The 22,860-nt window shown below is 39.9% G+C and overlaps 1 non-coding gene across 1 annotated transcript; it reads right to left on the bottom strand.

Moving 5' to 3' along the window:
- Nucleotides 1–4,193: 4,193 nt before the first annotated feature.
- LOC140822491 (small nucleolar RNA R71) lies at nucleotides 4,194–4,299 on the bottom strand. Its single transcript, XR_012115971.1, has one exon. It is a non-coding gene; the product is annotated as a small nucleolar RNA R71 (small nucleolar RNA).
- Nucleotides 4,300–22,860: the final 18,561 nt, after the last annotated feature.

The following is a 22,860-nucleotide window of genomic DNA, read 5'->3' as shown; positions in this document are numbered from 1 at the left end:
GCCAATGCTATCAGTACTTGAATACTATTCCTTTTGTCTTCTAACACACTCCCATGCATCACGACTCCTTCATGCCTACTCATGACTCCTTGTAGTGCCTACTTGAACTTCTTTAATCGACCCCTCGTGACTGGTCCCTCCGGCAACTGCAAAGGATCCCATGCTTTCCTTGGGGCTTGACGACCCGTGTTCGCATCACCATATCTTATTTGATTGCAACATTCCAACATCATTCCCAATGAGTAGAATGTCATCAACATACAACACCAAGAATGTCACAGCACTCCCACTGACCTTCTTATACACACAGGGTTCCTCAAGATTCTTAGTAAAAACAAATTCTTTGATTGTACTATCGAATCCAAGGTTCCAATTCCTAAATGCCTGCTTTAGACCATAAATAGGTCTCTGAAGTTTGCATACCATATGCTCACTTCCGACAGATGTAAACCCTTCGGGTTGAGACATGTAAATCTCTTCCTTAATATCCCCATTAAGAAAGGCTGTCTTGACATCCATCTGCCATATCTCATTGTCATACCATGCAGCTATGGCTAGCAATATTCTTATGGACTTGAACATTGCTACTGGAGAAAAGGTTTCCTCAAAGTTAACTCCTTGTCTTTGAGTGTATCCTTTTGCTACCAATCGCGCCTTGAAGGTCAATACCTTCCCATCCGCCCCAAGTTTCCTCTTGTAAATCCATTTACACCATATGGGAACAATTCCCTCAGGTGGATCCACGAGATTCCACACTTGGTTCGAATACATGGAATTCATCTCAGATTCCATTGCTTCAAGCCACTTGGATGAATCGGCATCAGATAACTCTTCCTTGAGGGTCCTTGGATCACATCCATAGTTAGGCACATCATGGCCCTCTTCAAGAAGCAGACCATACCTCATAGGTGGTCTCGAGACTCTCTCGGATCTTTTAGGAGCTTGTATCTCCTCTCTTGGCTCCTCATGTGTGGGTTCTATAACTGTGGGTGTCTCTCGAACCTCTTCGAGTTCTATCATCTCCCCTTTTCTATCCAATAGAAATTCCTTTTCCAAAAAAGTTGCATTCCTAGAAACAAACACTTTTGTTTCTTGGGGATGATAGAAATAGTATCCAACCGAATTCTTTGGATATCCCACAAAGTAACATAAAATGGATCGACTATCCAATTTATCTCCCACTACCTGCTTCACATAAGCAGGGCACCCCCATATTCTAAGATAAGAATATTTGGGTGGCTTACCCATCCATATCCCATATGGTGTCTTGTCAACTGCCTTTGAATGGACATTGTTCAACAACAGTACCGCTGTCTCAAGCGCATATCCCCAAAAGGATGGCGGCAACTCCGTGAACCCCATCATAGACCGAACCATGTCCATCAAAGTCCGGTTACGACGCTCCGAAACATCATTCAACTGTGGTGTGGCGGGCAGAGTCCACTGCGAGAGAATCCCATTCTATCTAAGATACTCTTGGAACTCGGCACTCAAATACTCACCACCTCGATCCGATCGAAGTGTCTTGATGCTTCGTCCCAACTGTTTCTCTACTTCACTTCTGAATTCTTTGAACCTTTCAAAGACTTCAGAATAGTATTTCATCAAATACACATACCCATACCTCGAAAATTCATCGGTAAAGGTGATGAATTAGGCATTTCCATGCTTAGTGGTGATGCTAAGCGGACCCCACACATCGGTATGGATCAAATACAATAACCCTTTGGCTCGCTCCACATGGCCCTTAAAGGAAATTTTGGTCATCTTTCCTTTCATATAAGATTCACAAGTCGTGAGAGCATTAACTTCATACATATCAAACATGCCCACTCCCACTAACTTGTTCATCCTTCTTAGGGAAATATGTCCTAATCGAGCATGCCATAATTGTGCCGAATTTAGAGTATCTTGTTTTCGCTTTTTTTTTGTTGTTATTGCTTGGACATTGTTTAGTGGAATATCTTTCAATTTTAAGGTGTAGGGATCGTTTTCAAGTTCTCTAGTGCCAATTAAACATTCATTCTTGTAAATGTTGCAAACACTGATATGTGTCGTTTTTACGTGTTTTATTGCATTAGTCTGTGTGTGTTTTGCATTGCGCATACGTTTATTTCAATCACATTCTGTTCATTTTAGAGTAAACATTTGTATTTTATCATATCTCACTGGGGCATGACGAATTTGCAGGAAAAGTGGCCGGAAAACCAAAAAATGGAGCAAAATATACAAAAGAGAAGGCAACGGACAGAATGAGCGGCGCCCGAGCGGTAATTTTCTACCGCCCGGGCGCGAAAGGTGATCAATTCCACAAACTCGACAGAAGAGTCGGCGCTCGAGCGGTACTTTTCTACCGCCCGAGCGCGGGAGATGGTTTAGAATGGCCAATGTACAGAAGAGTCGGCGCTCGAGCGGTAGTTTTCTACCGCCCGAGTGCGAATGCCGCACACCCCAAGGAAGTTTACAGAAGGTGTGGCGCTCGAGCGGTACTTTTCTACCGCCCGAGCGCCACCTATTTTTGGCAAGATTTTTGCTGCCGATTCTTTACCTTATTTGGAGAGGGTGGCTGATATGGCAAGGGGGAGGCACGAATTAGAGGATTTTTCAGAATTGATTCTTGAGCCGTCAAGAGTTTTGGAGAGCACAGGGCGCTTGGATTGAAGATTAGACATTTTCCGGGCACCGTTCTTCGCGTTTTTCGTCACTTCTAGTATTTCTGCCTTAATTTTTATCTTTTAAACATTGTTTTGCTTAGTTGAATTATGAATTCTAGTAGCTAACTTTATTATTTGTTGGGATTAAAGGGGATCCTACCCCGAACGTTGGTTTGAATTAATTTATATTTCGGTTGTGCGTTATTCTTGATTTTACTACTGTTTTATCGTGTCATTAAAGCGTAGCTAAATTTAACGACGTTTTCATATCACGAGTGAGTTCGAGAGAATAACGAGTGATAGGATTGAGTAGTATAATCCGCGGATCTACAATTTACATAGATATATGAAATTGGATACGTGCCGATAGTCATAGTCCTTAGGGTCGAAAACTAGGGGATTTCATAGATCGAAATGCGATTTTCTCTTGATAAATAATTAAAGACATTTAATTACTTCATTGAGTAGAATTAGTTTGGCATAGCTCGAGAGAGTGTGTTCAATAGATTAGGAAATCTTGTCGGAAGCGTAGATCACGATCGAACGAATTAATTAAGTACTGAGGGGTAGGTGAACCGAGATTCCCAACAAATCCATCTCTCACTGAATTTTACTCAACATTTTAGATTAAATTATCATTCATTGCTTGTTGAATCATTTTAATTGCATAATTATTTGAGCATAGCAGGAATAATCACACAACTCAATTTTCGTTGCTAAATGTTAAATAACTGAAAATAATAATTGTTAAACACAGTCTTCAGTGGAACGATACTCGTACTCTTGTACACTATATTATTACTTGACATCGTGCACTTGCGATTAATTTTGAGCATACAAAATCATATTTTTATTGAGGATATCACAGTGCAAGTTTTGCTCGATCAAGTTTTTGGCGCCGTTGCCGGGGACTGTTAATCTACAATTTTATTTTTAGTTATTTCCTTTAGCATTATTTTATTTCTCTTGAGATAACACTTCATATTTGATTACAGATATTTCTTCCAGTGCATGCCAAAGTCACTTGACGTGGAGCTTGAGTTTGATCCTGAAATTGAAAGAACCTTCCGAAGGCGAAGACAACAACAAAGACTTAAAGAACTGACGGAAAGACACGAGCAAGAACGTGGAGAGGAACAGCGTGACAATAGACAAGTTGAGATACCGCGTCACATACCAATGCTGGAGTATGCCCAACCTTCTTTGAAGGGTGCACGCCCTAGCATTGTGAGGCCTATCGTGCGGGCAAATCACTTTGAAATCAAGCCAGCCATAATCCAGATGATTCAGAACACAGTTCAATTCGGAGGAACTGCAGTAGATGATCCAAACACGCACATCGCAGATTTTCTTGAAATTTGCGATACATTTAAATTCAATGGAGTTTCTGATGATGTTGTTAGGTTGCGTTTATTTCCTTTCTCCTTACGTGATAAAGCTAAAGCGTGGTTAAATTGTTTGCCTGTAGGTTCGATCGCTACGTGTGACGACATGGCGAAAGTTTTCTCATCAAATACTTCCCTCCCTCCAAGACCATGAAGCTGCGGGCAGACATTACGACATTTGCTCAATTTGATCAGGAATCTCTATATGAGGCCTGGGAACGCTTCAAGGATCTACTACGAAGATGCCCACATCACGAGTTACCACTTGGGTTAGTCGTTCAAACATTTTATTATGGTTTTACTTACTCCTAACCGTACTATGATAGATGCGGCTGCATGTGGAAATCTGTTGAGACAATTAGAAAAGAGTCCATGGGCCTTGCAAAAGTTGCAAGCCCACTAGGGTTTGCATGCTTGTGAGATCAAGAGTCTTGAATACTTTTTAATAAAATAATGCATGGCATGTGGATCACTTTTTGGACTACCAAGACTCAACTTTCCCTCCTCATTCTCCTAGGTTGGCCGAAATTTGTGTGACAATTTTCTCCCAAAAATTCTTCTCTCTTGTGTTCTTCAATTGTTGGAGAATACTCACTTCTCTTTGATAAATCCTCAAATATTTCTAGTGCAATATTTGAGGGGATTTACCTAGTTGGTGGTGAGCTTAATTTTGGAGTAAGGAGGAGGCTTGAAGATCTTCATCCATTCAAGAGCTTTGTTGTTTAACAACAAAGTTGGAGCCAAACATCAACCTCAAGAGGTTGATAGGTAACCTTCTTCAAACACCCTATGTATGAAGTTTTTGTAAATATTGCACAAACTAGTGGTGGCCGAAATTTGTGTATAAAAATAAAAAATTTTGACTTCCGTTGCGCTTTCGGCTACCGTAACCGGTCCGCTTTCAAGTGGTATCAGAGCTAAGGTTACGGTTTTTGTGTAATATTTACGTAATATTATGTTGAGATCGATTTCTAACCGCTTGAGAAATTTTTGGTGCGAGGATATGAGAAGGCCGAAATTTTTGAAGCAAAAACAAAAAAAAAAAAAAATTTTCGGGGGCTGCCCGAGAATTTCGGGCAGCAAGGGGCAGCCCGAGGGGCTGCCCGAAAGTTCCAGTTTTTAAATAAAAAAAAAAAAAATTGTTGTGCCCGGAATCCGGCGACGGAGCTCCGGCGACGGCAATGACGACTAGGGTTTCCAAAAGTGTTTTGGACAATCTTAGTGTCATGGGCCTTGAGATGTTGGGCCATTGGATGGCCAACATAATTTGTGAAATTTAAATGGGCCAAAATATTTTTGGTGAAAAAATGGTTTTTGGGCCCTTAAGTTTAAATTTACAATTGTTGCACATATTTTCTCATAAAATAAATAATTGAAGTAGGACTTTAATTATTTATAGTAAATTGTGATTTACAAGAAATTCGATTATAAATAAATTAATTTGAAAGTAGACAAAGGAGTTTGTATACTTTGTTAATTTAATTTATAATTGTGGCGGTTAGTGATTGGATCAAGATATATAATATTGGATCAATTAATTATTGTGATAATTAATTGATGGTGTATGATATGTGATATTATGCATGAAGGATGATCAAAAGCCCAAGCCCAATTTGCTAGGTGTATGCTAGGATATTTGTGTTGAATGATTGTAATAATTATCAATTTAAAGTGGGCTTGGTTTATGGCCCGTTCCCACCCCATGAGATGTATCCCTATGTGTCATGGATATTTAATTGTAAATATTAGAATAGTGGAAGATCAAGATTGGAAGATGGTGGCCTTGGTGATTATGAAGATCGAAAACATGTAATATTGGATGCTAATGTAATAATGTAGTTGCATTTGCATCCCTTGCATTTACCCTAGGATTGGACCTAGGCCCGTGTTTCGCTCACACGGGCCATTAGTATTGGGGCAATTGATCATCCTTGTACTGTTTTCTATTTATAATATATGCATGATATGTTATAAATAATGAGTATGTGCGTTATTATTATGATAATAACAAAGTTGCATGAATCCGGCAAACATACGATCAAACATGGCGAGCTTTTAAAATAAAAATTAATGATGAGACCTTTCAAAATTAAAAACCCTCATTTTGAATAAGATTCAAAATTAATATCAAGCCCGAAAAGGGGAATTATAAATTTGTTTATAATTTCCTTGTCTTCCATCGACAATGGGTGCATGATGAACGCTACCCGTACTCGGGGCTCGGCTCATATTATTGGGGGAGCTTTGGGTGCCGGAAAGCTGTGACATCCATTGACATGGTGATGTGAACTACGTGGAACTCCCATGATTTCGGCTCATATTATTGAGGGAACTCATGGCGACCGTCCATTAAGGTTCAACATCGATGGATAAGGCTTGACACGTGAAGATGAACGACGTCATATTATTGGGTCCTAATCAAACGTGAGACAAAAATTTACGTAGAGGGTTGCATTGTGATGCAATTGGAAACTACCTTTTAGGAATTGTGATTGGCTGATATTATTCGGGATCATAATTCGCTAATTGGACCTTACGTACCTACTGAGGAAAGGAGTTTCCCGTTTTCACTAGAGGGTAGTGAAAGATGTCAAAACAGTGGGAGCAAATATTTATGAAGTAAAAGTCCAAACTTCATATCTTACTAAATATTTAAAATAGTCATCAACATTTATCTGTTTTTACTTTTCAGTACAAATCGACAATGTCTTCGATGCGCAATCCAATATCCGTAATACTCGACAAAAACATATTAACTGGACCAAATTACCTCACTTGGCTAAGAAACCTAAAAATCGTCTTGAATTCGGAAAGGGTAACATATACACTGACTCAGTCGCCCCCTGTTGAGGCTCCGACTGACTGCACTCCTGAGGAATTGCAGGCTTACAAGGAATGGTGTGACCATGACTTGATAACCAGGTGTTATATGCTGACTTCTATGAATGATGAGCTGCAGAGGCGTTTTGAGGGTGCAAAGAGTGCTGCTGAAATTCATTTGCACCTCAAGGAGCTCTTTGGTGAGCAAACACGACCTCTAGGGCATGCTACCATCAAGGAGCTGATCACTTTGCGCATGCGAGATGGGGCCTCGGTCCATGAGCATGGCCTAAAGGTGATCGGGCTCGTGGACAAGCTCGTTGGCATGGATCTGATCTTGCCTTCGGAGTTGACCACCGACGTGTTGCTCTTATCGCTGCCTAGCTCATTTGATCCTTTTGTGGTGAACTTCAACATGAACAAGCTAGAGCCGACCCTTGAGGAGTTGGTGAATATGCTTGTTACGTTTGAGTCCACCATCAAGAAAGAGAAGTTGGTTCTTTATGTGGGTTCTTCATCTGGTACGAAGATTGATCCACATGGGAATGAAAAGAAGCGTTCTTTCCAACGTCCCAAGAAGAACGTGCCCTTGTTGAGGCAATCTCCGAATCACGTTGTGGCAGCCACACCAGTTAGGGCTGACAAGACTAGTGATGTTTGTCATCACTGCAAGAAGCCTGGACATTGGAGGCGAAATTGCAAGGAATATCTGGCCCAGAAAAGTTCTGGAAATGGTATGTTCTAAATTTAAGTAAACATTTCAATTAACTCTACTTCTTGGGTATTGGATACCTAATGTGGATCACATCTCTGTAATGTGTTGCAGGAGATGGGAAGAAGTTAGAGGATTAGAGAAGGTGAGACCTTCTTGGGAATGGCAATGGAGCAAGAGTTGCTGCCAAGACCTTAAGAGATGTTTACTTATTGTTGAACAGTGATTTTAAGTTATTTTAAGAGATGTTTTGTTTGTACCGAATTTGTTTAAAAACATTGTTTCCATTTCTATGGTGATAAAAATGGATATTCTTGTTTATTTTGCAAAGGTGTTTGCAACATTTACATGAATGAATGTTTGATTGGTACTGGTAAACTTGAAAACGATATCTATAACTTAAAATTAAAAGATATTCCACTAAATGTCCATTCAAAGGCAAACACCATATGAGATATGGATGGGTAAGCCTCCCAAATATTCTTATCTTAGAATATGGGGGTGCCCTGCTTATGGAGCAGGTAGTGAGAGATAAATTGGATAGTTGATCCATTTTATGCTACTTCGTGGGATATCCAATGAATTCAATTGGATACTACTTCTATCATCCCCAAGAGACAAAAGTGTTTGTTTCTAGGAATGCGACCTTTTTGGAAAAGGAATTTCTATTGGATAGAAAATGGGAGATAATAGAACTCAAAGAGGTTCGAGACACACCCACAATTGAAGAACCCACACCCGAAGAGCCAAGAGAGGAGATACAAGCTCCTAGAAGATACGAGAAAGTCTCGAGACCACCTATGAGGTATGGTCAGCTTCTTGAAGAGGGCCATGATGAGCCTAACCATGGATGTGATCCAAGGACCTTCAAGGAAGCGTTATCTGATACCGATTCATCCAAGTGACTTGAAGCAATGGAATCTGAGTTGAATTCCATGCATTCGAACCAAGTGTAGGATCTTGTGGATCCACCTGGGGAACTATTCCCATAGGGACTTGGGGCGGATGGGAAGGTGTTGACCTTCAAGGCGCGATTGGTGGCAAAAGGATGTACTCAAAGACAAGGAGTTGACTTTGAGGAAACCTTTTCCCCAGTCGCAATGTTCAAGTCCATAAGGATTTTGCTAGCCATAGCTGCATGGTATGACTATGAGATATGGCAGATAGATGTCAAGACGGATTTTCTTAATGGGAATTTTAAGAAAGTTATTTACATGTCTTAACCTGAAGGGTTTACATCTATCGGAAGTGAGCATATGGTATGCAAACTTCAGAGATCTATTTATGATCTAAAGCAGGCATCTAGGAGTTGGAACCTCAGATTCGAGAGTACAATCAAATAGTTTGATTTACTAAGAATCCTGAGGAACCCTATGTGTATAAGAGGGTCAGTGGGAGTGTTGTGACATTCCTGGTATTGTATGTTGATGACATTCTACTCATTGGAAATGATGTAGGAATGTTGCAATCAACTAAGATATGGCTAGCGAGTAAGTTCTCGATGCAGGACTTGGGTGAAGCATCTTTTGTATTGGGAATACAGATCTATAGAGATAGATCGAGAAGATTGCTTGGTCTCACCCAGTCCACATACATTGATACCATCGTGAAGCCGTTCTCGATGGATGAGTCCAAGGGAGGACACCTACCAATGTGTCATGGCGTGTCCCTATCCAAGTCTGTCTCCCAAGACTGATGCAGAGATAGTGGCGATGACACGCATTCCGTATGCTTCGGCAATTGGTAGCATCATGTATGGGATGATATCTACACGTCTTGACGTGGCTTTCGCACTAAGTGTAGTGAGTAGATATCAATCGAACCCTGGTCTTTCACACTGGAAAGCTGTGAAAGACATCCTCAAGTAGTTGAGAAGGACCAATAAATTGTTCTTGGTCTATGGGGTGGAGAACTAAAATTGGAAGGCTATACCGACTCTAGCTTCCAAAACGATATCGATGACTCGAGGTCAACCTCTAGGTTTGTATTCATGCTCAATGGTGCTGCTGTCTCTTGGAAGAGTTCTAAGCAAGACAATACTGCGGATTCCAGTACAGACGCCGAATACATTGCTGCATCGGATGCAGCAAGGGAGGCTGTTTGGATAAGGAATTTCGTCCAAGAGTTGGGCGTCATTCCTAATGGAGTTGCTCCTATCCCGGTGTTGTGTGACAACACGGGAGCTTTAGCTCAAGCAAAGGAGCCAAGGTCTCATCAGAAATCCAAACTAGTATTGAGAAAGTACCACATCCTCGGAGAGATTGTGGAAAGAAGAGAAGTGTCTATTGACAAAGTCGGCTCCGCAGATTATGTTGTTGATCCACTAATTAGGCCTTTACCTGGACCATTATTCGACAAGCATCGCGAATCAATGGGTTTTAAGCATATGGGTAGTTGGCTCTAGTGCAAGTGGGAGATTGTTAGAGTAGGTGCCCGTCGAGCCAAGTGTTGGCCGAGTGTTCACAATGAAACTCTATGTATAAGCAATCTTTATTTTAATAATATTTGAAATTATTATTTTGGCAAATCTTTATCTGTATACCCATGCTAGTTGCATAGATAAAGCCCTTGAATATACAAATAGTAGAAAGAATATGAGATTCTCATATGATGAGTATCATGAAACTCATATTTGTAATACTGTATATTCTAAACGGTTCCTAGTCGATTCAGCCGCCACTAAGAAAGATATAGGCCGCTCGAGTTAGAGACTAGTATCTGCGATGTGAGTACCATGTTTCATTGGTATGGGACATTGTGATGTCCGAACATGCAGATAGGTGCTCCTTGTAGAGTGCATTGAACAACCCTCCATAAAAGGACTTTCCAAGTGGTTCTCACTTATCGAGTGGAAAAGTCCTGGTTTATGGTTGTACAGAATTAGTCCTTATGACCCGGGACAACATTGAGACTCTATGTGCTAGAATTACACTTTGACTTGTTTACCGACTCTCATGGGGTCATCAGGTGGCAAGGTTGGGTGTTCTGTCGAAACACATAGGAGTCGATGCATTGTAGCCGGGGATTCACCGCTTACCTATGGGTATGGATATCCTATGTGTTTTTCATGTATTTGTGGGTTGAAATCTCTGATCAGAGTATGGTGGTAATTATGAAAGGGGTTTCATAGATTACACCATCGATGCAACCACAACATGACACATAGTATCGATTCATTGACAACTCTCGATAAACCAATAGTTGTCGAATCGGTCGGGATATATGAGTTGAAGGGACCGTACTGTACGCTAACCATAATTGAATGGTTCTTGCAGGCACTATCATGTGATACCTAGGGAATCACGTAAGCGATGCTGCTAGGCGTTTAACGTAATTGGTTGGGTACTATCAGACTTGAGTTCTGACGTTCTTACTATCAAGGAGTTGATAAGTAAGAATGGAGCACTTGGGGTATGCTCGAATAAGGACATGTTTAGTCCGAATCACATAAAGATGTGAACCCACGGCTAGTTGTATCAATGAACCATTGAGGGCCACACAAGTACTAGCTTTGTAAATCCCGATGAGAAGTAAAAATAGTTCAATGTGTTGAACGGCTTATAAAGGAGTTTATAAGCGTAAAGAAAAATAGAAGTATGACTTCTATGAGAGAAATATAAATTTTAATTTATGGAAGTGTTCCTAGATTAAAATTTGGCCAAGTGAATAATGTATTTGAAAATTGTGATTTTCATAAACATTATTATGGACTAAATTAAAATAATTCAAGTGTTGAATTAATTAAACACTAGTGGGCCTAGTAGAGTCCAAATAATTAAATTAATTCAAGTGTTGGATTAATTAAATTACAATGGGCCTTGTAGAGCCCAATTGGAATTAATTATTTAACTAGTGGGCTTGAGTAAAATCAAGTAAAATATAATTGGGCTCAAATATGTTTGAGACAATTAGAAAAGAGTCCATGGGCCTTGCAAAAGTTGCAAGCCCACTAGGGTTTGCATGCTTGGGAGATCAAGAGTCTTGAATACTTTTTAATAAAATAATGCATGGCATGTGGATCACTTTTTGGACTACCAAGACTCAACTTTCCCTCCTCATTCTCCTAGGTTGGCCGAAATTTGTGTGACAATTTTCTCCCAAAAATTCTTCTCTCTTGTGTTCTTCAATTATTGGAGAATACTCACTTCTCTTTGATAAATCCTCAAATATTTCTAGTGCAATATTTGAGGGGATTTACCTAGTTGGTGGTGGGCTTAATTTTGGAGTAAGGAGGAGGCTTGAAGATCTTCATCCATTCAAGAGCTTTGTTGTTTAACAACAAAGTTGGAGCCAAACATCAACCTCAAGAGGTTGATAGGTAACCTTCTTCAAACACCCTATGTATGAAGTTTTTGTAAATATTGCACAAACTAGTGGTGGCCGAAATTTGTGTATAAAAATAAAAATTTTTGACTTCCGTTGCGCTTCCGGCCACCGTAACCGGTCCGCTTTCAGTACCCCCGCGGAGTGATTGAGGATGTGCTAGTGAAAGTGGACAAATTCATTTTTCCTGCAGATTTCGTGGTGCTCGACATGGAGGAGGATACATAGATGCCTCTCATTTTGGGGAGACCATTCCTTGCGACTGGCAAGGCACTGATTGATGTACAAGAAGGGAAGTTGAGATTGCGAGTGGGCGAGGAGGAGATTACTTTTGATGTCTTTAATGCACTTAAGCACACACTGCATTCTGATAGCTGTTTTAGAATTGATGCTTTTGACTCTCTTGTGTCTCACTATGTGCTGGATGCTTTTAGGGACCCTTTGGAGGCCACTATCACTACTGATTTGGGAGAAGAGGAATTGGATGATGAAAAAACTGAAATTGTGGCACATCTCAATGCCAACCATCCATGGAGAAAGCCAATGAAGATGCGACTGGAGGACCTAGGAGAACGCAGAGATTTGATCCCTCCAAAGTCGAGCATCGAGGAGCTACCGACTCTTGAACTCAAACCCTTACCTCCGCACTTAAAGTACGTATTCCTAGGTGAGAATAACACATTGCCTGTCATTATTTCTGCTGCTTTGACAGATGCTATGGAGGACAAATTGTTGCAAGTTCTCAAAGAGCACAAAAGGGCATTCGCTTGGAAGGTGGCAGACATCAAGGGAATCAGTCCATCGATATGCATGCATAAAATCTTGATGGAAGAGAAGTACTCACCTCTCGTGCAACCTCAAAGACGACTAAATCCAAAGATGCAAGAGGTAGTGAAAGCGGAAACTATTAAGCTTCTCGATTCAGGTATTATCTACCCTATTTCCGATAGTGCTTGGGTAAGTCCGGTTCAATGTGTGCCTAAGAAATGTGGGATTACGGTGATCACCAATGAAAAGAATGAACTTATTCCCACGAGAACTGTTACGGGGTGGAGAGTGTGTATTGACTATAGGAAGTTGAATGATGCCACCCGTAAGGACCATTTTCCCCTTCCCTTTATTGATCAAATGTTGGAGAGATTAGCGGGGCATGAATTTTATTGTTTTCTAGATGGGTATTCGGGGTATAATCAAATCACAATTGCACCTGAGGACCAAGAGAAAACCACTTTCACTTGTCCTTATGGCACGTTTGCTTTTCGCCGAATGCCTTTTGGTCTTTGTAATGCACCTGCTACATTTCAGCGCTGTATGACTGCTATATTCCATTATATGATTGAAACCTTTCTTGAAATATTTAAGGATTATTTTTCTATCTTTGGTGCAACGTTTGATGAGTGCTTGCAGAATTTGAGATCCGTGTTGAGAAGATGCGAGGAGACAAACTTGGTGCTCAATTGGGAAAAGTGCCATTTCATGGTACAAGAGGGAATTGTTTTAGGGCACAAGATTTCGGAGCAAGGAATTGAGGTGGACAAAGCAAAAATTGAATTCATAAAGAACCTACCACCACCAGCCTCAGTAAGGGAGTTAGAAGTTTTTTAGGCCACGCCGGCTTCTATCGCCGGTTCATCAAAGATTTTTCTAAAGTTGCCAAACCTCTATCTTCTCTACTTATGAAAGATATGCCCTTTGATTTTAATTCTAACTGTTTGCAAGCATACGAGGATTTAAAGGAGCGCTTGGTGACGGCTCCTGTCTTGGTGGCACCGGATTGGGACCTGCCCTTCGAGATCATGTGCGATGCCAGTGATGCTGCGGTTGGTGCTGTCCTCGGCCAAAGACGGAACAAGGTATTCCACACTATATACTATGCAAGTAAGACTTTAGATGAAGCGCAATTAAATTATGCCACCACTGAAAAAGAGTTGCAGTAGTGTTTGCACTTGATAAATTTATGCATATCTTGTTTTGTCAAAGGTCATTATTTACACAGACCACTCTGCACTGAAATATTTGCTTGCTAAGAAAGATGCAAAGCCACGCTTACTTCGGTGGATCTTACTGTTACAAGAGTTTGATTTGGAAATAAGAGATAAGAAAGGTGTTGAGAATGTGGTGGCGGATCATTTATCTAGACTAGAGCTTGTTAGTAATGACTGTGTAGATCAAGCTATTAATGATTGGTTTCCTGACGAGCAACTGTTTGAGATAAAAGATTGTCCATGGTATGCAAATTTCGCTAACTTTCTTGTCACAGGCACACCTCCACCAAACCTATCGTTTCACCAACGAAATAAATTCTTTTCTGACGTGAAATACTATTTGTGGGAGGAACCGTTTTTGTTTAAAATTTGTGCAGATTCCATGATAAGACGGTGTGTCGCGGAGGAAGAGTTTGATCAAATTCTCAACCATTGCCATGACCGTGAGGTAGGTGGTCACTTCGGACCAACAAGGACGGCATCCAAGGTACTTGAATGTGGCTTTTATTGGCCAACTCTCTTTAAAGATGCTCGTTCTTATGTGCTACATTGTGATAAATGCCAGCGGTCAGGTAACATCTCTAACCGTCATGAAATGCCTTTAAATAATATCATTGAGTGTGAGGTTTTTGATGTGTGGGGGATAGATGTTGCGACTTTGATTGTTGCACTCCCAAGAGCAGGTTGTCCACAAGTAGTATAATTCGGTGAGTCCGAATATCGTATCCACAGGGAAGCTAAGGTAATTACAAGTCCACTACAATGTCTTTTTGTTTTTGTTTTTGTTTCTTTTTAATTTTAATTGAATCTTTAATGGGTAAATTTTAATTGTTCAAATTTAAATTTAAGTAGTTGAGATTAAAGGATCCACTCTTGGTATTTTAATAAAGTTAACATTAACGAACAATATTGAAATCCACTTAATAAAATGGTTCCAATATATTAAATAATCATATTTATATTATGTTATAAATTATAATCTTATAAGTACATAATATATACCAAAACTTATAAATGTGGTCAAGTATTTATTGTGCTATATATATTTGTAAACACTAAATCAAGGTTCCCACTTTAAATGGTTGGTAAAACCAAACAAACATTTAAATGGTACCAATAAATTAATACTATAATATATTCATATATAATAAATCAAGGAATCCAAGTTAAATGGTTGGTAAAACCAAACTAACATTTAAATGGTTCCAAGAATTTAATATTATAATATATTTATATATAATAACTCAAGGCATCCATTTTAAATGGTTGGTAATACCAAACTAACATTTAAATGGTTCCAAGAATTTAGTGTAACATATAGCAACAATAAATCAAAACTCCCACTTATAAGTAGGGTATAAAAATGCTTAAAGAAATAAATATAACATAAACAATAAATAATGATTAAATAATATAAAACATAGATTCTTACCTTATAATAACCTTATTATCATGCCAAGAGCTTCACCTTATCATCTCAACTTTAGGAAGTTAGCTATTCATTATTCAAAGTGTAAAACTTTGAATATGAAATTAACATGCTAATTATATTTAAATGAAGAAATAAAATATAGAGAGAAATATTATGAACTCAAAGATTTGTTCATAGAATGAGGGATATCTCAATACATTACAATGCACCCCTATTTATAGCCAAATTTGGGGAGACAACCACAAATAAAATATTATTTTTTACACATAAGTCTTCATTGGTGTTCCAAGAAATTAATATTATATTGCACATCACTTTTGACAAGCATCTTCTCCGAATTTTCTTCTTCACATAAAATGAAACATGTGGATAATTGAGTTGTCTAGTTGTGGTATTTTTTTCAGAATATTTGACCAAGTAGTTTGAGAGATATGGTCAAAATACTAGAGCATGGTAAAACTGCCACTCCTTCGGTAACTTTAATTGTTGCTTAATTTGATCCCAATTGTGAGAGGATTTTTATCTCATGCTTGCCACCAATATTGTAGATATTAACATCAACTTTCTACAGGTCCAAGAATCATCTTAATCCCATTTGCAACGCCAAGGTTATTCTTGTTTTATCGAACCTGTAAAAATAGTAAAAACTTATAATTACACAACAACTTATATTTTATACAATTTATTATAAAACATATAATATTTAAAAATTTAATAAAACAAAAACTATATATTTATATTATAAAACATTTAATTAATGTACAATTTTTATGTTTATCAATAGACTTTATGGGACCGTTTCCCAGTTCTTTCACAAAAAAATACATCTTGGTTGCGGTGGATTATGTGTCTAAGTGGGTAGAGGCGGAAGCGTACGCCACTAATGATGCTCAAGTGGTCTTAAAATTTTTGAAGAAAAACATTTTTAACCGATTTGGAACACCCCGAGCAATCATTAGTGATGGTGGCACTCATTTTTGCAACAAACTTTTTGAAAAACTTTTGAGCAAATACGGTGTCACACATAAGATATCTACCCCTTATCACCCCCAGACGAGTGGTCAAGTGGAAGTGTCTAACCGAGAGATTAAGCGGATTTTGGAAAAAGTGGTAGGTGTCAATAGGTAAGATTGGTCGGTGAGGTTAGACGATGCTCTTTGGGCATATAGGACTGCTTTTAAAACACCTATAGGCACTACACCGTATAGGCTTTTGTTTGGTAAAGCATGTCATCTACCTATAGAGTTAGAGCATCGGGCATATTGGACAACAAAAGCACTAAACTTTAACTTTGCTAATGCAGGTGAACGACGTTTGCTTCAACTAGATCAGTTGGAGGAATTCCGGAATCTGGCCTATGATCTAGCACTGTCATAAAAAGAAAAGACAAAGAAGGCTCATGATAGGCGGATCATCGAAAGAGAACTCAAAGAAGGTGAAAGTGTCCTACTCTACAACTCCCGGTTGCGACTATTTCCCGGAAAATTGAAGTCGCGATGGTCTGGTCCATTCGTGATCTCGAAAGTTTATCAATCGGGAGCTGTAGAATTGAAAGATGGGAAGGATGGGACATTTACGGTCAATGCCCAGCGCTTGAAGCACTACATGGGTGGCACAATTGAGCCACAATCACCCGGTCCCAAGACATGCCGAACTGAGACAGACCGACAGTCAAGCTCTCAACTATAAATTGAGAACTATTTTCTTCCCCTTCTCTCGCATTTGATTTAGATTTTCTTTCGTGTCAATTTAGTTATTTTCTCTTGTTTTTGTTTTATTTTATTCTTGTTTTTTTAAAAAAAAAATAAAAAAAATATTAGTTTTGAAATAGGCAGAGAGGTTCGCGCTCGAGCGGTAATTCTTTACCGCCCGAGCGCGAACGTCTACCTCGTGAAAAAATTTCCCGAGAGGTTGGCGCTCGAGCGGTATTTTTGTACCGCCCGAGCGCGCGCGCGTACCTATGGAAAATAAATTCCAGTGAGGTTCGCGCTCGAGCGGTAGTTTTCTACCGCTCGAGCACGACAGCTTTTAAAACGCGGAATCCCTTCCCCCTTTCTTCATTCTGCATGAAATCAACCCAAATATCCTCCCCAAATCCCTAACTCTCCCCTACCCCCTTTTCGATTTTCTTGTGCAGGCACCACCATCTCCACTCATTTTTCCGGCGGCAAGGCACACTCTCCTTCAGGAAGCAAGAACACCCTTCTCCAATTCAAGGCATCATTTTCCACTCTTCCAACACAATGGCTCCCAAGAGGCAAAGAGGTAATCCCAGTTCCTCCTCTTCATCCTCATTTGATAGAACATGTTTCGTGGGTGCGGAAGCTCGTGCTAGATACAACCATGCTAAAATTCACCGAAACCCCATTCCCGAAAGAGGATTTCGTCGCCAATTTGAGGATAGATATTTAGAGCCCCTTGTGGACTTGGGTCGAAGGGGATGGGACAAATTTAGTGAGCACCCTCAAGCTGCAGTGGTGTCGGTAGTTAGGGAGTTTTATGCAAATGCTTGTGAGCGAACTGATGGGAGAGCTTTTGTTAGAGGCAAGCTTGTGCCGTTTGATTCGGCGACGATTAACGCCCTCCTAGAAACAGCTGAGGTTGACGACTCCAACTACCAGGCATTGATTGCGGAGCCCAACTACACTGAGATTATCGAGACTTTGTGTCTTCCTGGTGCGACATGGAAACCACTAGGGGGACCCCCGAGTTGTTTCGACGAGAAGTATTTGCGCACCACTGCTGCCATGTGGTATTTATTTGTGGCCTGGCGGATGATGCCAGTCTCGCATAAGAGCGAGGTTCAGAAGGAAAGAGCGGTGCTGCTGTTTGCGTTGACCCGAGGGTACAACATCAATGTGGGCAGACTTAAAACCTCTCAGATCATGTTGAGTGCCCACAACAGCCACATCGGGCTTTTCTTTCCGACGATCATATCCGAACTGTGTTCACGGGCTGGGGTACTGTTTCGGGACGACGAGGAGTGGCTTCAACCGATGAAGCCGATTTGTCAGGAGGATGAGCAGAGAAAAAGAGCGAAACGACGGGCGGACTTCCCCACTCAGGAGGGGGAAGCCGGTGGATCTAGCACTACCATCCCACGCCGCCTCCCACCACAACCCCGCAGGCGAACTCAGAATGATAAGATGGATGAAAGTCTATCCTTCCAAGCACATCAGAGTCAGTTCAACTCCTATGTCGCGGACCATTTATCGCACATTGACTCCATGATGCGCACTTTGCTTGTGCACGAGGGCGTTGACCCGTCGACCATTCCACCGACTCTGTTACCTCCTCCCCCATTCCAGTTCCAGTATGATTATTCTCAGCAGGGGGAGGCCGCAGAAGTGCCACCGCCGGAGCATGATGAGGATGACACTTGATCAGGGGAGTTTACTGTTTTCCCTCCTTTGCATATTTAATTTTTTCGCTGTTTTCTGTTTTTCTTTCTCACCGTTGTTTATTTCTAGCATGTTTTAACTTTCATGTTTATTAGTCTGCATTTGTGTTTGCATTTCTGTGTTTGACTCTTTTGTGCAATGGGGACATTGCACACTTCTAGTATGAGGGGGTCGTCTTGCATATTCGTATTTGTTGTCGTGCATGAGTGTCCGTAGATGGTGAAACTAGTGAATTGGTAGCCGATGATGATTGTGGGGTGAATGAAATTCATGTTACTTAGTTTTATCACACGTCATGAATACCCCAGTGAAATGAAATGTTTATTGTATATGCGTACATTGTGGGTATTATTAGTAGTGTACACGATAGTCGAGTTTAAGATTCTGTGGGAGGAACTAGAATAACATGAGATGCAAGTCGAACTTGAATGAATTTTGTTGACAGTCGCGACCGACCAGTGACATGAAATAGCGTAGATCATTTGAACCCACCGAAATAATTTTCGTCCCAATTATGCACAATACCTCAAGAGTTATCCCTAAGCCAAATAAACAAATGTTCCATATACTCAAAACCTAGGGAGTACACTTGAGAAAATTATGCACTAAAAAAAATAATAGTGTTGTGAATGAAAAAAGGGGATGTAAGGTGTGGGGGAGCCAAAAAGGGATGAAATCCTATCCCAAGGCTAAACAGATGGAGATGTAAGGCGTTGAGGAATGTCAGAAAGAAATTCTGACAAGTGCATAATGAAAATGATCAGTGTACATCCCATTTGTTGAGCCGTTTGACACCTCATGATACTGACTCCCTACTTTCCGTGATACAACCTCGAAATTTTGCCGCTTTGTGTTCACTTGTTGGTCGCAACTAGAAACAGAACTCAGGATAGGAAGACCTGCATTGAATTGTTGATTTGGTGACTCACATGATTTGCAAACAAAAACTGTCTGAAGCACGAGCTAGTGAGACCCACAGTACACACACGACCACATTTTCTAGTCAAATCAAAATTGATATAAGGTGCTTTAAAAGGGGTGTTGATGAATGTTGTGATTTTGCTAATTGGATGTGGTTCAAACACCCGCTAAGGCGGAGATGTCAGTTTGCTACTTCACCATCAGTTTCGATATTTTAATTCTCTCATTTGGTGTTTGTTTCGTAGTTTGATTGTGGTTTGTAACCTATTTTGCTTAAGGGCAAGCAAAAGGTTAGTATGAGGGGGTTGATGTGTGTCGTTTTTACGTGTTTTATTGCATTAGTCTGTGTGTTTTTTGCATTGCGCATACGTTTGTTTCAATCACATTCTGTTCATTTTAGAGTAAACATTTGTATTTTATCATATCTCACTCGGGCATGACGAATTTGCAGGAAAAGTGGCCGGAAAACCAAAAAATGGAGCAAAGCATACAAAAGAGAAGGCAACGGACAGAATGAGCGACGCCCGAGCGGTAATTTTCTACTGCCCGGGCGCGAAAGGTGATCAAGTCCACAAACTCGACAGAAGAGTCGGCGCTCGAGCGGTACTTTTCTTCCGCCCGAGTGCGGGAGATGGTTTAGAATGGCCAATGTACAGAAGAGTCGGCGCTCGAGCGGTAGTTTTCTACCGCCCGAGCGCGAATGCCGCACACCCCAAGGAAGTTTACAGAAGGTGTGGCGCTCGAGCGGTACTTTTCTACCGCCCGAGCGCCACCTATTTTTGGCAAGATTTTTGCAGCCGATTATTTACCTTATTTGGAGAGGGTGGCTGATATGGCAAGGGGGAGGCACGAATTAGAGGATTATTCAGAATTGATTCTTGAGCCGGCAAGAGTTTTGGAGAGCACGTGGCGCTTGGATTGAAGATTCGACATTTTCCGGGCACCGTTCTTCGCGTTTTTCGTCACTTCTAGTATTTCTGCCTTAGTTTTTATCTTTTAAACATTGTTTTGCTTAGTTGAATTATGAATTCTAGTAGCTAACTTTATTATTTATTGGGATTAAAGGGGATCCTACCCCGAACGTTGGTTTGAATTAATTTATATTTCGGTTGTGCGTTATTCTTGATTTTACTACTGTTTTATCGTGTCATTAAAGCGTAGCTAACTTTAACGACGTTTTCATATCACGAGTGAGTTCGAGAGAATAACGAGTGATAGGATCGAGTAGTATAATCCACGGATCTACAATTTACATAGGTATATGAAATTGGATACGTGCCGATAGTCATAGTCCTTAGGGTCGAAAACTAGGGGATTTCATAGATCGAAATGCGATTTGCTCTTGATAAATAATTAAAGACATTTAATTACTTCATTGAGTAGAATTAGTTTGGCATAGCTCGAGAGAGTGTGTTCAATAGATTAGGAAATCCTGTCGGAAGCGTAGATCACGATCGAACGAATTAATTAAGTAACGAGGGGTAGGTGAACCGAGATTCCCAACAAATCCATCTCTCATTGAATTTTACTCAACATTTTAGATTAAATTCTCATTCATTACTTGTTGAATCATTTTAATTGCATAATTATTTGAGCATAGTAGGAATAATCACACAACTCAATTTTCGTTGCTAAATGTTAAATAACTGAAAATAATAATTGTTAAACACAGTCTTCAGTGGAACGATACTCGTACTCTTGTACACTATATTATTACTTGACATCGTGCACTTGCGATTAATTTTGAGCATACAAAATCATATTTTTATTGAGGATATCACAGTGCAAGTTTTGCTCGATCAAACACCTTTGCTAAATAAACAAGAAAATCCATCTTTATCAAGTATAAAAATGGAAATAATGTTTTTCACCAATTCAGGTACAAACAAAACGTCTCTTAACATTAACTTAAAATCATTGTTCAAATACAAGCAAACATCTCTTACGGCCTTAGCAGCAACCCTTGCTCCATTGCCCATCCTCAAGAAGGTCTCACCTTCCCTGAGCCTCCTACTTCTTCCCATCTCCTGCAAATCATTACAGAGATGTGAGCCACAGCCGGTATCCAATACCCAAGAAGTAGAGTTAATTGAAATGTTTACTTCAATATAGAACATACCGTTTCCAGTTCTATCCACTCCGATATAGCCAAACGTCCGGTGTCTTGACCTATCCGTCACAGACTTTGGCATTTTCACCAATACACTATCCTGTGACAAAGTGCAATGGGCCAGTGACGAGTCCTCGCTATCCGGCCCTTCTGTCACAAGATCAAATGTCTACGACTAGGCACATCCGCCTATGAGTAAGACATACATTGTCTATAAATCCATAGACCAAAGATATCAATAGTATTCAATTGCAAATAACAATCCAATTAAAATAAAGTATGTGATTTAGGGAAACTCGAGTCAAACCTCACTCGAGTTGTGCAATCCCAACTCAACATTATCCAACTCTGTCCATACTCAATCTGATAATGACAATCGAATAGATACAATATCAGTATATAACTTAGTTCAAAACCCGTTCTGATCAATACTCAAATCAAAACATACTCTGATCAATGTCAATCGACATATGGTACCACAATACAATCTCAACCAATACCGAATCTAATCAATATCAATTTACGGATGTTTCGACGGCATAATAATATAATATCGATAACCCCGTCAGTACCAACATCACAGATATAGTACTAGAACTCATAATCCATATCGGTAAAAATCATAATCTCAACTATAATAAATCTGATATCGATTCTCAATCAAATCGACTCCGAAAATCATAAAAATTACATAAACAGTCTGTTCTTTATTCTGAATTCAAATATACGATGTCTACTGTATCAGAAACACCATACATGATTTCTATTCAATTCTGACAATATCATATTTTTCAACGATATCTGAACGTAACAACACTTACGTCCTGTTGACGCTGTCGTCGCTAGGAACTCGGTGCTGTAGTCAGATTCAAAATCAGACGGGCGGATCAAAATATAAAGGCGTAAGGATTTCTTCGCTTTCTCCTTTCTTTCTTATTTCTGAAGAAAGAATCGTATATATATATATATATATATATATATATATATATATATAGATATATATATATATGTATATATATTTATACACTGAACTTGCACGCAATTAAAACGTGGCTGATTTTCAAAATGAATGCGTCCCGCATATGCTCGCCCAAGGCCCGCGCATATGCGCCTGGCT

The sequence above is a fragment of the Primulina eburnea genome, unplaced genomic scaffold (assembly GCF_022965805.1).
Source record: "Primulina eburnea isolate SZY01 unplaced genomic scaffold, ASM2296580v1 ctg870_ERROPOS947806, whole genome shotgun sequence".
Classification (NCBI taxonomy): domain Eukaryota; kingdom Viridiplantae; phylum Streptophyta; class Magnoliopsida; order Lamiales; family Gesneriaceae; genus Primulina; species Primulina eburnea.
This window is presented reverse-complemented; position numbering and strand designations above follow the sequence as displayed.